General features: G+C 40.3%; 2 non-coding genes across 2 annotated transcripts; both read left to right on the forward strand.

Moving 5' to 3' along the window:
• The first annotated feature begins 4,311 nt into the window (after window positions 1-4,311).
• On the forward strand, window positions 4,312-4,430 carry LOC145676896 (5S ribosomal RNA). Its single transcript, XR_014129513.1, has one exon. It is a non-coding gene; the product is annotated as a 5S ribosomal RNA (ribosomal RNA).
• Window positions 4,431-4,607: 177 nt separating this feature from the next.
• Window positions 4,608-4,726, forward strand: LOC145676903 (5S ribosomal RNA). The gene has a single exon (XR_014129520.1). It is a non-coding gene; the product is annotated as a 5S ribosomal RNA (ribosomal RNA).
• Window positions 4,727-13,474: the final 8,748 nt, after the last annotated feature.

A 13,474-nucleotide genomic window follows, 5' to 3' on the forward strand; every position in this document is an offset into this window, starting at 1 on the left:
ATGTACTTTTCTTTGAGTGGTGTTCTCTGTCTATTGAATAACATTTTCTCAGTTTAATGCTAGCAAAAAACAAAACAAAATCAAAGTGTTTCTATATAAATTTAGTTCACCGTGTTGTAATATCACATGGAATTGAAAAACGAATAGTCGAACCTCTGCTATCTCGATCAAACTTCTCAGGATGATATACTGACTTACCGCAGAAGTTCGACTGAATACGTTTCTCAGTTCCATGGGAGAACCTGGAGAAGCAAAAGCCTGCGCAACGGAAAATACTAAATAAACTTGTAGAGCAGGTCAAGATGTATCATCATGCCAAGTTTCATTCAGATCAGAGAAGTTTGGCTGCAGCCATTTTCATTACAAAGCACAAAATGGATGGTCCCTAACCTCGAGAATCTTCACAATTGTCGACGAGTTGAACTGCACTCATCTGATCAAAATCAAACTTAAAATGACAGTTCACTTTCAACTGTTAAATAATATGATATGCAGGCTTCTGCTTTCCTAGTTACAGTCTATCCACTGTGGTATGCATATTAGTACAAATGTGAGAGTGCATATTTATTAAAGATTTGCTTCAAAAAGCGATGAAAGACATAGGCATTGCCGCGGGCGGTGATAACAAGATGCCGGAAAACGAACAAGCAGAAAGAATATGGGCTGAAGAAGTGTAAACGACGACGCGGCGGCCCGTAAAGGTGTTGCCGTCCTATTAAATGAATAATATCAAAAGAAAGAAAAAAAAAGTAAAAAATTTCGCGCTCGTAATCAAGACAGAAAGCAACTAAAGGAAATCTTTGTTTTACGTCCCACGTTATGCCGCTTAGGCTAAAAGAGGCGCTGATTATGAGAAATGATTGAAATGGTGGTGGAATGAAGAAAGTGGGAGGAAACGGGAGAACCCCGCGGTAACCCACCGCACATAGTTTTTGTCCACCATAAAGTTAACTTGGCGGGGGCTCAAGACAGAAAGACGGTTGGAAAAACAAATAAACGATGTTGCATCCCGTAAAAATGTTCGCGACCTATGAAATCAATATTTTTTCTTAAAGAAAAAAAAGAATTAAAAAGAGAAAAAAAGGTCAAAATTTCGCGCTCGCTTCGCTCGCGATCAGCAGAGAAAAGAGGACGTGACGCACCCCTAAAAGTGTTGGCGACCGATTGAATAAATATTGTGGGTAAAAAAAAAAAAAAAAAAAAAAAAGTCAAAAATTTCGCGCTCGCTTCGCTCGCGATCAGCACAGAAAGAAGGACGTGACGCGCCCCTAAAGGTGTTGGCAACCGATTCAATACATATTGTCGGTAAAAAAAAAAAAAAAAAAAAAAAAAAAAAAAAACGCTCGCTTCGCTCGCGATCGACATGAAAAAGGCAACGACGTGACGCCCCGTAAAATTGTCGGCGACCTATTCAATCAATATATTCGGTTGAAAAACAAAGTCAAAAGTTTCCCAATCGCTTCCCTCCCGATCGACATAAAAAAAAAGGCAACCCCTTCACCTCTCCTTATGCATTCATCAGTAAACATACAACCATAGATCACAATACCACTCACATCACCTATCAGTTCTCCACGTCCATCAAGATCCAATCATCGCCCTGGCCCTTTATGATGATACACAACATTACATGTTATTGTGTGCATTGCCCCGCGTTACAATACATGACCAAAAAAAAGAGAAAAAGAGCTGCACTGCCTTCAGTGTAGACATGTTCGTATTCGTAGAAAATGATTTTAGGTACACGATAGTACAGTAATCTATCTTCACATGCTTCAGATGTGAACGATACCTACACATGAAGAGGGCTCCCGAGGTTTCCTTTTCCAATAGGATGGAGCTCCACCACACTTGCAGAATGACGAGAAGTTATGTTAATAAATATATCCCAGAGTGTTTCGTAACTCGCCCTTGGTCCTAATGATGAAGCGTTCTTCAGATGGCCCCGATGTCTCCACACATGATACTATGCGACTTCTTTTCACGAGGCTCTCAAAGATCACGTTTGTGTCCTAACATTCTCTGCAGATATGACACAGCTGCGATAGCGGATCACAGAAGCCTTTCCTCTCCTTACAAGAGACGTGTTCATTCGAGTATGTGAGTAATTCGACTATCGATTAAATATCTCCCGTGTCACGATAGTAGTCACTTTCAATTCTTCTAACGAAGGTAAGAAAAAATGCTATACAAACTTCCTTTCGGTATATAAAGGATTAGGGGCCCAGAGAATATTTTCTTTCAAGAGGATACATTCTTTTTCGAACACCCTGTATATAGATCCTCTAATTATAACTGCAAACAAAATGTTGATTTTGCAATTGCTTCCATGAGAGAATATTCTGTGCACTTTCTTTCTGAAGGGCCGGGCCTAAACGTTTTCCTTAATCATTAAATTTAGTAGTTATCTACAATTACATAGTTTTCCATTGTTCTCAAAATAAAGATTTTTCTCTATGAATTGTTGAATGTTGCTAGGGATATTGAAGTAATTCTTTTTAGTGTTTTTTTCTTTACAATAATGTACTGAACGCCTGCATTAAGGAAGTTCGTGTGTCCATCTTGCAAAATGTTTCGTCTTTTTTCATGCCCACTAAGGTAAATATTCATTTTGCTCTTTTCTCTGTATGCAAACCACATTTCTTAAAGGCAACATTTTCATACAAATGTAGTACTAAAAACTTCTAATTGGCAACATCTGGGCTGCGAAGAGGAAAAAGAAAGAAATCTCGTACGTATTCGCGCGCAATTCGGAATTAGCCAATGAAAAGCACAAAAGCGGCCACCATCTCTCTCTCTTTCTTATTAACGGTTTTGTACTTTCTGCAGTTCTATCAGTGCTGCTAACCTCTTACTATATCATTGAATATGTATGTTTAGATATATATATATATATATATATATATATATATATATATATATATATATTTTTTTTTACAAAAAATCATACTACTACGGAATAATATTAAATGCCTTTAAACCCTCATTTCTGTTTGCACTTTCTGTTACACTACCTTCCCCGAACTTCTTTCAAGTTATTAAGTGCAGAACGGGGAGTTATACATATTTACTTGCGCTTTGACAATATCTGCACATTGTGTAATAATAGGAGACGTATAAAATAAAACTATATACTAATACGTATATATATATATATATATATATATATATATATATATATACAGTACACATTCCACTATCCGAGGCTTTCCTTTTCTTTTCTTGCTGACGATAAATTACGCTTTTAGAAATGTTGTCTGAAAACAATAAGAATATGTGCAAAAAATACAATCAGAGGTAGAGGTCTTTAACAGGAAATAAGCAAGGGAGTTGAAAAATTTTTTATGCATGTAAAAAATATAGACATGAACCAACTTGTGAAATAAAAAGACCAGAAAACTACTCTTTCTAAATTATGTGTAAACTTTTTACCGAAAACGAAAGTTGCACGAAAGACTTTTTGTCCGTTTTTTGGCCTCCGGTGCTTGGGGTCCCTGATTCAATCCCAGCTCGTGCCGTGTGAACTTTGTCGTGCATAAAGACCGTGCTCATGGGTTTTCTCGGGTTTCTCCCGTTTCCTCCCACTTTCTTCATTCAGTACTCATCATCACCGTCTCCTTTAGCGTAACCGGTATAAGTATGCGACGTAAATCTAAATATTTCATTTCATTTCCCTTTTCTGCTCATACTGCTGATTATGCGCGATTATGCCAACATCCAACTCCGCGGATAATCGTGCGATTACTGTATATACAACTAATACAGATACAACTAATTATATTATCAGTTACAGTATCGGTTTTTATTTACTAATTTGCCTCACTTTATTTGCATCCCTGCAGTAAATAATTCTTATCGATAATAGTTAAAATGTATATTACATTTTAGTGCTTCACGACTGAATGATCATCTGCCTTACGTTATCTCGCAGCTGAAGAGAATGCTACACTGAAAACTACCTTGCGTTATAAAGGGTAAGTGAAACATATCTTAAAAATATCTTTCATACATTTCATTGTGTACATTAAAGAATGTAAGTTTGCCTTTTTCCTGTAATCAATACTTAATAAAGGATTTATTTTTATTTATTTATATACAATTTCATACGTGGTTCGTGATAGTAAACTCGATAGGACACAGTGGCACTATGAACATCCGAATCACTCATCATTCGAACATTCAAATATTTATTCGAATATTAGTATATTCCAAGTAATGTTAACGACGTTAATATGCTTGCCTTTATAGTTAATAATGTCAATTCTTACTTAAAACATACTTCCTTAACAGGACATTGAAGAAAAGGTAGTTGCCAACGGCCATACCATGCTGAATATACCGGTTCTCGTCCGATCACCGAAGTCAAGCAGCATCGGGCCTGGTCAGTACTTGGATGGGTGACCGCCTGGGAACACCAGGTGCTGTTGGTATACTTTTTCTAATTTTGTTTTTCACAAAGACGAATATTCTCACATCGTTCACCACGATAATTTCGTAATCATGCATTACTTAAAACAATTAGCAACGCTTTCCACGCGCTGGTCTTTTTGAGTATTCACCGACAAACCTACGTAGCTACAATAACTCACTCGAAGCCATATGCATTCGCCAACGGCCATACCATGCTGAATATACCGGTTCTCGTCCGATCACCGAAGTCAAGCAGCATCGGGCCTGGTCAGTACTTGGATGGGTGACCGCCTGGGAACACCAGGTGCTGTTGGCATCTCTTTTTCAAATTTCATTATCCTTCAAGTACGAAAATACTAGAAACATTAATTTTATAGTACTTTCAAGAGATAATTTATCAACATTATTTCATAGCGATTAATCGATATTCTAAGCGTTATACCCACTATTTCTTACACTAACAGCCTGTTTATTTGCACGGCACATTAAAATAACCTGATTTCCGATCCGTGTGCACCTACTACTATACTTAACACGGAATGTATTACCACTTTTTAAAAGTAAATTATTATGACTAAGTGTAGATCTCCGGCGAGTAAATGCCTTTCGTATACAAGCACGACACATCTCCGCTATGTGCTTTACTTTTTTACTAACAGCATATAGAAATTGGATTTCAAGGTGTTTCTACATAACAGAATGAAGCAAATTTCGTGATTTAACTCTTTCGAATAATGTGTTGGTCCTGACAAGGACCGTTTGAAATGAAAAATCTTGAAGAAGATTTTTACTTAGAGCTTGTGTACTTGGTAACAGCCTTCGTACCCTCACTTACAGCGTGCTTGGCAAGTTCACCAGGCAAAAGAAGGCGCACAGCTGTTTGGATTTCCCGGCTGGTGATAGTTGACCGCTTATTGTAATGGGCCAAACGAGAAGCTTCAGCAGCAATACGCTCGAAGATGTCATTAACAAAGCTGTTCATGATACTCATAGCTTTGCTAGATATGCCAGTGTCAGGATGCACTTGCTTCAAAACTTTGTAGATGTAAATGGCATAGCTCTCCTTCCTCCTCCTCTTCTTCTTCTTATCTCCCTTGGAGATATTCTTTTGGGCTTTACCAGCCTTCTTTGCAGCCTTTCCGCTAGTTTTTGGTGGCATGATGACTCACTCGTTCAGCAAAATTAGATGTGTCCGCCGATTTATCGACTTCATTTAAATTACAGTACGTGTTTCAATTCGCGCCAACTGCCTTGCTTTTCATTTGATGCACTCGGGTGCACGCTTGAAGTAGTAACAAAACTGACTTGATTCATGTTTAAGAAGATGATGCCGTTAACTGCCGTAGAAGACACCGTGACACACCGGGAAACCTTGCGGTGTTAACGAAGGTGTGTTCATCAGTGGAGAAGAGTTTACTCTTGTAGAAAGAGTAAAAAATTTAGAGAAGAGTCGTGTGTTTAATAAAGAAAACTGAAACAACACACACATACACACACCGCTTCCTAGAGAAATAAGCATTGCTTTCCGTCGGCTGGACCCCCTATTGTGCGTCAAGCTTCGCGCTGGCCATATAGGTTGTACAGCCTTTGGCGACAGTCGGCTGACGGGAACACAATATTATCTCTTTAGGAAAGCATAGAGAGGCATAAACACAACTTAGAGAAACCCTCTCCTTGAATTAACTCAGTTAGAAGTTCGGCCCTTTTTAGAGCCATGCCACGTCCACCGAAGAGAGCACCCACTAGAAGAGAGCCTGGCGAATCTGGACCCCATTGGATCTCCAGCAGAGAGGCCCACGGAACCAGAGGGACCCACGCATCCAGAAGTCGCACCCATAATAAAGAAGACATCGACGACCGTCTGAGGGAGATGTACGACCTAGCCGAGAAGGCCGCAAAGGAGCTTGATATGCTCATGAAGGCTCCTCCAGTGTCCATTAGGCACCTACCCAACCAATACACAGAAGATGACGTGAGAGAAATCATCGGGGGAAGGATTGACGTCAATCAAATCGAAGTGAAGAAGGATGGTACCAAAGCTAGTGTGTATTTCAAGTCAGAGGCTGCAAGAGACACCTTTCTCAAGACTTTTCGGTCAAGAGATTTCGGCTCAAATGCAGTTCTACATGAGACACGTGGGCCACTTAAGAGCTGTGATGAAGTAAGTTCGTCACACACAACACAGCCAGAAGACACCATAGAAGATGAACATCGGAAAACCGGCTCTTATGAGGACCACCAATTGCAAGCTCCAGATGAAGAGACAAACTCACAAGAAAACGACAATGCCATCGACAATCCACTCCCCTCCTCTCACAAAGAAGACAATGAAGGTGAAGGAGATTTCCAAGTAGTACAGCGAAGAGGCAGGAAAAAGAAACCCACAGCAGTAGAGCAACCAAATCATCACATGCCACCAGATCCTATACAAGAAGAAACAAATCTCACACAGGGAGAGACCACCAACACACAGGTGGAAACCTCACACACACTGGTGGAAACCAACACACAGGTGAAAACCAAACCCTCACAAGAGAAACCTAGTAACTCTGGCCCTTCTCAGGACCACAGGGAACAACCAGCTACCAATCAGGAAGGAGAAACTAAGAACCAATCAGAAGACAGCAACGATACATCAAACGACCAATCAGAGGCCAGGAAGCACACACCAAAGAAGCAACAAAGAAAGAAGAATGAAGACAAACGTACAGCTACCAATACAAAAACTATGGATAACCAAATAGAATCTAGCAATACTACAAAGAAGAATCAATCCAGTACACGACAGCAGAAGAAGAAGCCTCCCATGTTTACTTGCGTGATAAAAGGCTATCCCAAAAACCAGAACGTTAAGGATCTTGAAGATGATCTGCAAAACCAGAACATTAAATTCAACAACCTCACCAGAATCATGTCAGAGAATGGACCCACACAGCTTGTGAGGCTATTCTCAACCAGCCCAGGAGATGTCAATAAGCTAATAACTCACGGCTTAAAAACAAGATCCAAAACATACAAGGTAGAGCAGTCAAGAAGCCAGCCGCGTCCTATGCCCTGCTGGAATTGTTACGAATATGGCCACCTGAAATATCAGTGCACCAATAACAGGAGATGCCACAGATGTGGGAATACACACGAAAACAACTGCAACTTACCAATTAACAACAACTTCTGTGCCACCTGCAAAATAGATGGTCATAGAACCGGTTGTAGCAACTGTCCGCAAAGACCAAAAACAAAAACATCTCAAACAGCAAGACCAAGGCTACTCCTTGGAAGTACACGCAACCCATCTGGCTCTTTTCAGGGACAGAATTCAAACAAAGGAGAAGCAGGTAGCACAACACACGAAGAAAGAACCGAAACCACGCAGACCACTGACACAATAGAGGAAGCAATTGATCGAGCCACGCACAAAATACTCACCTGGGTCACATCCATCCTGACAATAATAGCACCGCCAGAAGAAAGAACCGAACTCATAGATGTAATAGCCACAACCAGCAAGAAGATCTTCAATCTATCTATAAATGCATTATCAACAACAACAGGTCAGCTGTATGTCACATATCCACAAACAGTTACTAAGAAGAAACATAGCAGGGGGACCGGCGGAAGATCAAAAAACAAAGAAGTTAGTAGCCTGCCGTGACCTGCAAACCGATGACGACTCAAAGCACCGACAATGGACAATGATATAGACAAATTGCATGTTAAAAAAAATAACACAATTCCCACTAACAATACACTCCCCACTACAGACAACACAGATAGATAACACTAATAATTCAGATAGGTTTTTAATTTAACAGATAAGATATATCATTACAGACATGTTTACATGGATTTTTACCACCCTTCCAATGTGGTTTTGCCATGTAAATTCTTCTGCATGCAGCATGACCGATTCAGGGGGTTTTTTCCTGGTTTCCAGGTTTTTTGTCCCTCTCAAAAAACATAATAAATCTTCTCTCGCGCTTTCCTATCTTCTTCTTTACCCTTCTTTCCTTCTATCTACACAACTATAGATCCGCGGAAAATGTCTCCGTATAAGATAGAAGCCGCGACATACATCCCCAACCGACAGATGCTATAGATTACTAACTGCATGTGAGGAGAGGCATGTAGACAGATGGTTGATGCCTTACTCTCTGTCAGGGCGCGGGCTATCCTGAGGGGCGTCCTTATTTATAATTTTTCTGTTTCTGTTTCTGGAGGCCGCAATTTTTCCTCTCATCTTATTACGAAAGAATATTGAACAATGTCTGGTCGCGGCAAAGGTGGAAAAGTCAAGGGAAAGAGCAAGTCCCGCTCCAGCAGGGCTGGCCTTCAATTCCCAGTAGGCAGAATCCATCGTCTTTTGCGAAAGGGTAACTATGCCGAACGAGTTGGTGCTGGCGCTCCCGTGTATTTGGCTGCAGTCATGGAATACCTGGCAGCTGAAGTTCTTGAGTTGGCAGGCAACGCTGCTCGTGACAACAAGAAGACTAGGATTATTCCACGTCATCTGCAGTTAGCTATCCGTAACGACGAGGAATTAAACAAGTTGTTGTCTGGAGTTACAATCGCTCAGGGTGGTGTTTTGCCCAACATTCAAGCTGTACTTCTGCCCAAGAAAACTGAGAAGAAGGCATAAATGTAAGACCTATATCTCATACAAATCGGCCCTTATGAGGGCCACAAACCCCTTTATAGAGGAGATTTACGATTGAAATGAATTGTTTTCGATATACAGACTCATCAAAAGTGTCTGAGATAGTTGCTTAGTTTCATTCGAAATTCTCGCTGCTATTCGATTAATTAGTATATGTGTAGTCGTCGATCGTAATTGAAGCCCATAGGAAGTCACACTAACTTTAGAATACTCCAAACAGCGATGTGCTTAGTTCCCACTACATTATTAATTATAAGATCATTACCTTTTGTATTGTCGCTAGCTACATTTTTTTGATATTTGCGTACATCGGGCTCATATTACCCAGAGGACAGGACAGTCGAGCCCAGATTCTCAGCAATGGAAGAAAACCTCATACCACATATTCTCATGTACTTCATGCTAGACAAAGGAATTTCCAACATTCTTAAAGCACTCATGTTTCTCTCTTGCGTTGGCTTGGCTGAAATTACTCTGTTCAATATGTTCTCGACATTTATTATTGTTCATTACTATGCCCCAATGACATCATGAACAGAGCGGATCAGAAAACTTTCCTAAATTTCTTTTGCAACATAGTAATGACATTAAATGCACACTTAAGTACGATTTATTCTTTGCAAGGTCGATATTCATATTTGTGTGATATGTGTTATATGTATATGGTTTGTAATACGCAACTACTCTTATTCTCTGATCTCAGAACTCATTTGCTACTGTGCCCAACGAGCGAGCCTAGGTTTCTTGTAACTACTGCCTTTCTTTAGTAAATAATGTGAAGTATACAATGCATTAACCTACATCTCATATTTGTATTACTCTTTATTTTAGTAACCCGCTACGAAGTGTCATTAATTTACATGTAAATCACAATAGACACTACCGCAAAAGAAAGAAATCGAACCCAAGACCACGTAAACAAGATAAAGGACAAGATTCAGGTTTCTAACGCATTATTCGCCCCTCACAGCACAGTATAGAAGTTGTATAAGCCTCTATACGTACATCCTACTGTCAGAACAGAAATTCCGACTTGCGTTTCGCATCTCTCATGCTCGCTACTTCCAACAAATCGCCAATTTCCAACCAGAACCCCTTCTCCAGCATTAATACTGCTACATGATATGAATACGTATACATGAACGTACATAATGTAAAAAAAAACGTATGATTTTCTCAAATTAATCTCTCTACGTCTGTAATTTAGTGTGCATCAAAAGGCTTTAATGTAGTTACACGAATTCTTATAATCTAACAGAAAATCGCACAAAGTAAATCTTTCCCTTTATATAAATTTGTTGGCTCTGAAAAGAGCCGTTTATGCCAATTTTATATCCAAAATAGGAGGAACCCCAACTTAACCTCCGAAACCGTACAGGGTTCTTCCTTGCCTCTTCAAGGCATACACAACATCCATAGCTGTCACTGTCTTCCTCTTGGCGTGTTCTGTGTATGTAACAGCATCTCTGATTACGTTCTCCAGGAATACTTTCAATACTCCTCGGGTCTCTTCATAAATGAGACCAGAGATACGCTTCACACCACCACGGCGAGCAAGACGCCTAATAGCGGGTTTGGTGATACCCTGGATGTTGTCACGAAGAACTTTACGGTGGCGCTTGGCACCTCCTTTGCCAAGACCCTTGCCTCCTTTTCCACGTCCTGTCATTTCGATATGTTACTGCTTCGCTCACCACACACGAGAAATACAAGCCCAAGCAGCCCAAGACTCGTGGTTTTGTTCCTTCGATCATGCAGGGAAAGCACGGAGGAAAAACACAAAACGTGTCTAAGCCAATGAGAACTGTCCTTTTCGACTGACTTTATCCAATGAGAAATAGCTTGATTTAACGGTTTTGCTCTTTATATAACTTGACTTCATTCAGCGCGCAATTATTTGAAACAAGTCGTGACAGTTGCAATGGCACGTACCAAGCAGACAGCTAGGAAATCTACTGGAGGCAAAGCTCCTCGAAAGCAGCTTGCCACCAAAGCTGCAAGAAAGAGTGCTCCAGCTACCGGTGGAGTGAAAAAGCCCCATCGTTACAGGCCTGGTACTGTGGCTCTCCGAGAAATTCGTCGTTACCAGAAGAGCACTGAATTGCTCATCCGCAAGCTGCCCTTCCAACGACTCGTCCGAGAAATTGCACAAGATTTCAAGACAGATCTTCGCTTCCAAAGCTCAGCTGTCATGGCTTTACAGGAGGCAAGTGAAGCTTACCTTGTAGGGCTTTTCGAAGACACCAACTTGTGTGCTATTCACGCAAAGAGAGTCACAATCATGCCTAAGGACATTCAGCTTGCTCGCCGCATCCGTGGGGAACGTGCTTAAGTTTGAAGTTCTGGCACTGAGTTCAAAAACGGTCCTTTTTAGGACCAATACACTACTTAGAGATGCTGTTATCCTAACAAGGATCTTGTCCATACTTGTTATCTTTTTTTTTTAAATTCTCACGCCGTATGTTGCATAGTTAATACATCTACCTTCGTTTTCCTGTCGTTTCGTATATCATCCTATCTTTCAAGTATATTCTTTAGTTTTCCCCTATGTTTACCGATTGATTATCTTCGTTTTATGTGGTCAAGGGTTCGATTTTGCCATATGTTGCATAACTTAACTTCGATTCAACCACTGTTTGCCCTTCTCAACGTTATTAATCTGATAGAACTCGCAGGCGAAATATGTACTTCTTCCAAGGTAGCAAAAGTAATATTATTTTGTCAGAGGTCGCTGCTGTTGAATGCAAACGTTAAACTAAACTTTCTTTAAGTGTCTGTTTGTACTTAACATCAGTTCAATTGTACACCTACATTTCTGCTGGTGTTACTATTTTTCTTTATAGCAATATTACGAATTATAAGACGGTATCCGTGGTTATTAGCGTGTTCCCTTTTCCTAACACTTTCTCATTACACCAGTATTTCCATCATTCATTAGGCGTAATCACCCGTCTCCTTTATCATAAAAATCATAATAGTACGACGTTAAATTGAAACATAGTCTACTTCACTTTCACGAGTTGTAATAAGTTCGAACATTTCTTTCACCCCAGCCTTGAAAAGAGTTGATTTTAGTTTAGTGTCCCTTTCAGCAGCAAGGCTGTTTCAAACGTGGACCTACTTATTAACGTGCAATGCGAAACATTTGAGCTCCCACCGAGAATCGAACCCAGTCAGCCTGCAAAAGTTTTTCTAACAAATGCATTAAGTGCGTTTTCTGTACTGTTTCGCTACTTGAAGATAGGAACAAGGAAAAAGTAAGTGATCACAAATTGACATTACGTAATGTGTTCCCCATTTTTTTTCGAGTACACCATTCTTGACACCCGTGAAAGCTTTTTTTCCCCACCCTCAATTCCCCTCTGTTATAAAGCACTTACATCAAGAAGTGCTTCGGTTAAAAAGAAAACTCAAAGTCCCTTGCGTGTATACTATACATTGCTATGAATGAACATGTGATAATGATAGGAAAAGCACAATTTTACTCTTCTCAAAGTATTTGATGGCTCTAAAAAGAGCCGTTTTAAAATGTCAGATGATTTACTGACACATTTACTTCTTCTTTGGTGCAGCCTTCTTAGCACTTTTCGGTTTTGCTGTAGCCTTCTTTGGCTTCGGGGCCTTTGGCTTCTTGGGAGTTTTTGCCTTCTTCACTTTAGATGGTGATTTCTTAGGTTTGGGAGCAGCAGCCTTTTTCTTTTCACCAGTCTTCTTGGGACGTTTAGCTGCTGGCTTTTTCGCAGGCTTCTTCTCCTTTGATGCTGATCGTTTCGCCTTGGTTGAAGATCCACCTTCAGGCTTCTCCTTCAGCGATGAAGCACTAAGCTTAAACGATCCAGATGCACCTTTTCCCTTGGTCTGAACCAAAGACCCAGAAGCAACTGCACTTCTCAAGTATTTCTTGATAAATGGAGCAAGCTTCTCGGCATCCACTTTGTAGTTCTGAGAGATGTATTTCTTAATAGCTTGCAGTGAACTTCCTCCCCTTTCCTTCAAATTCTTGATGGCGTTGTTCACCATTTCTGATGTTCTTGGATGAGAAGGTGTTGTTTTTGGTTTCTTAGGCTTTGCAGACTTCTTAGGAGAAGCCTGTGCCGGGGCTGCAGGTGCTGATGCCGTATCTGCCATTGCTTTCTGCAATAAACTCAACGATACTGAAGAATGAAATTTTCGCTAGCAGGCAGCGTTGAGTTTGGTTACGGAGCGCGGACCGGATAGAAAGCACTTGCTGAGGCGGGCTGAGGTAAACAGAAGTTCGTAGTTGCCACAACGATAAGTGTGTTTCCTTCTATTTTGATAAACGATTTTTTTCAGGTATTCAATGAATGCACCAGATCCTATTCTTCCTTACTGGCTAGAAGAAACTTTATTCCACATAACTCAAAAGGCATTTGTTTTTATTCGCTTTTC

Source organism: Thermobia domestica, unplaced genomic scaffold (genome assembly GCF_964235325.1).
Source record: "Thermobia domestica unplaced genomic scaffold, izTheDome1.hap1.1 HAP1_SCAFFOLD_458, whole genome shotgun sequence".
Taxonomy (NCBI): domain Eukaryota; kingdom Metazoa; phylum Arthropoda; class Insecta; order Zygentoma; family Lepismatidae; genus Thermobia; species Thermobia domestica.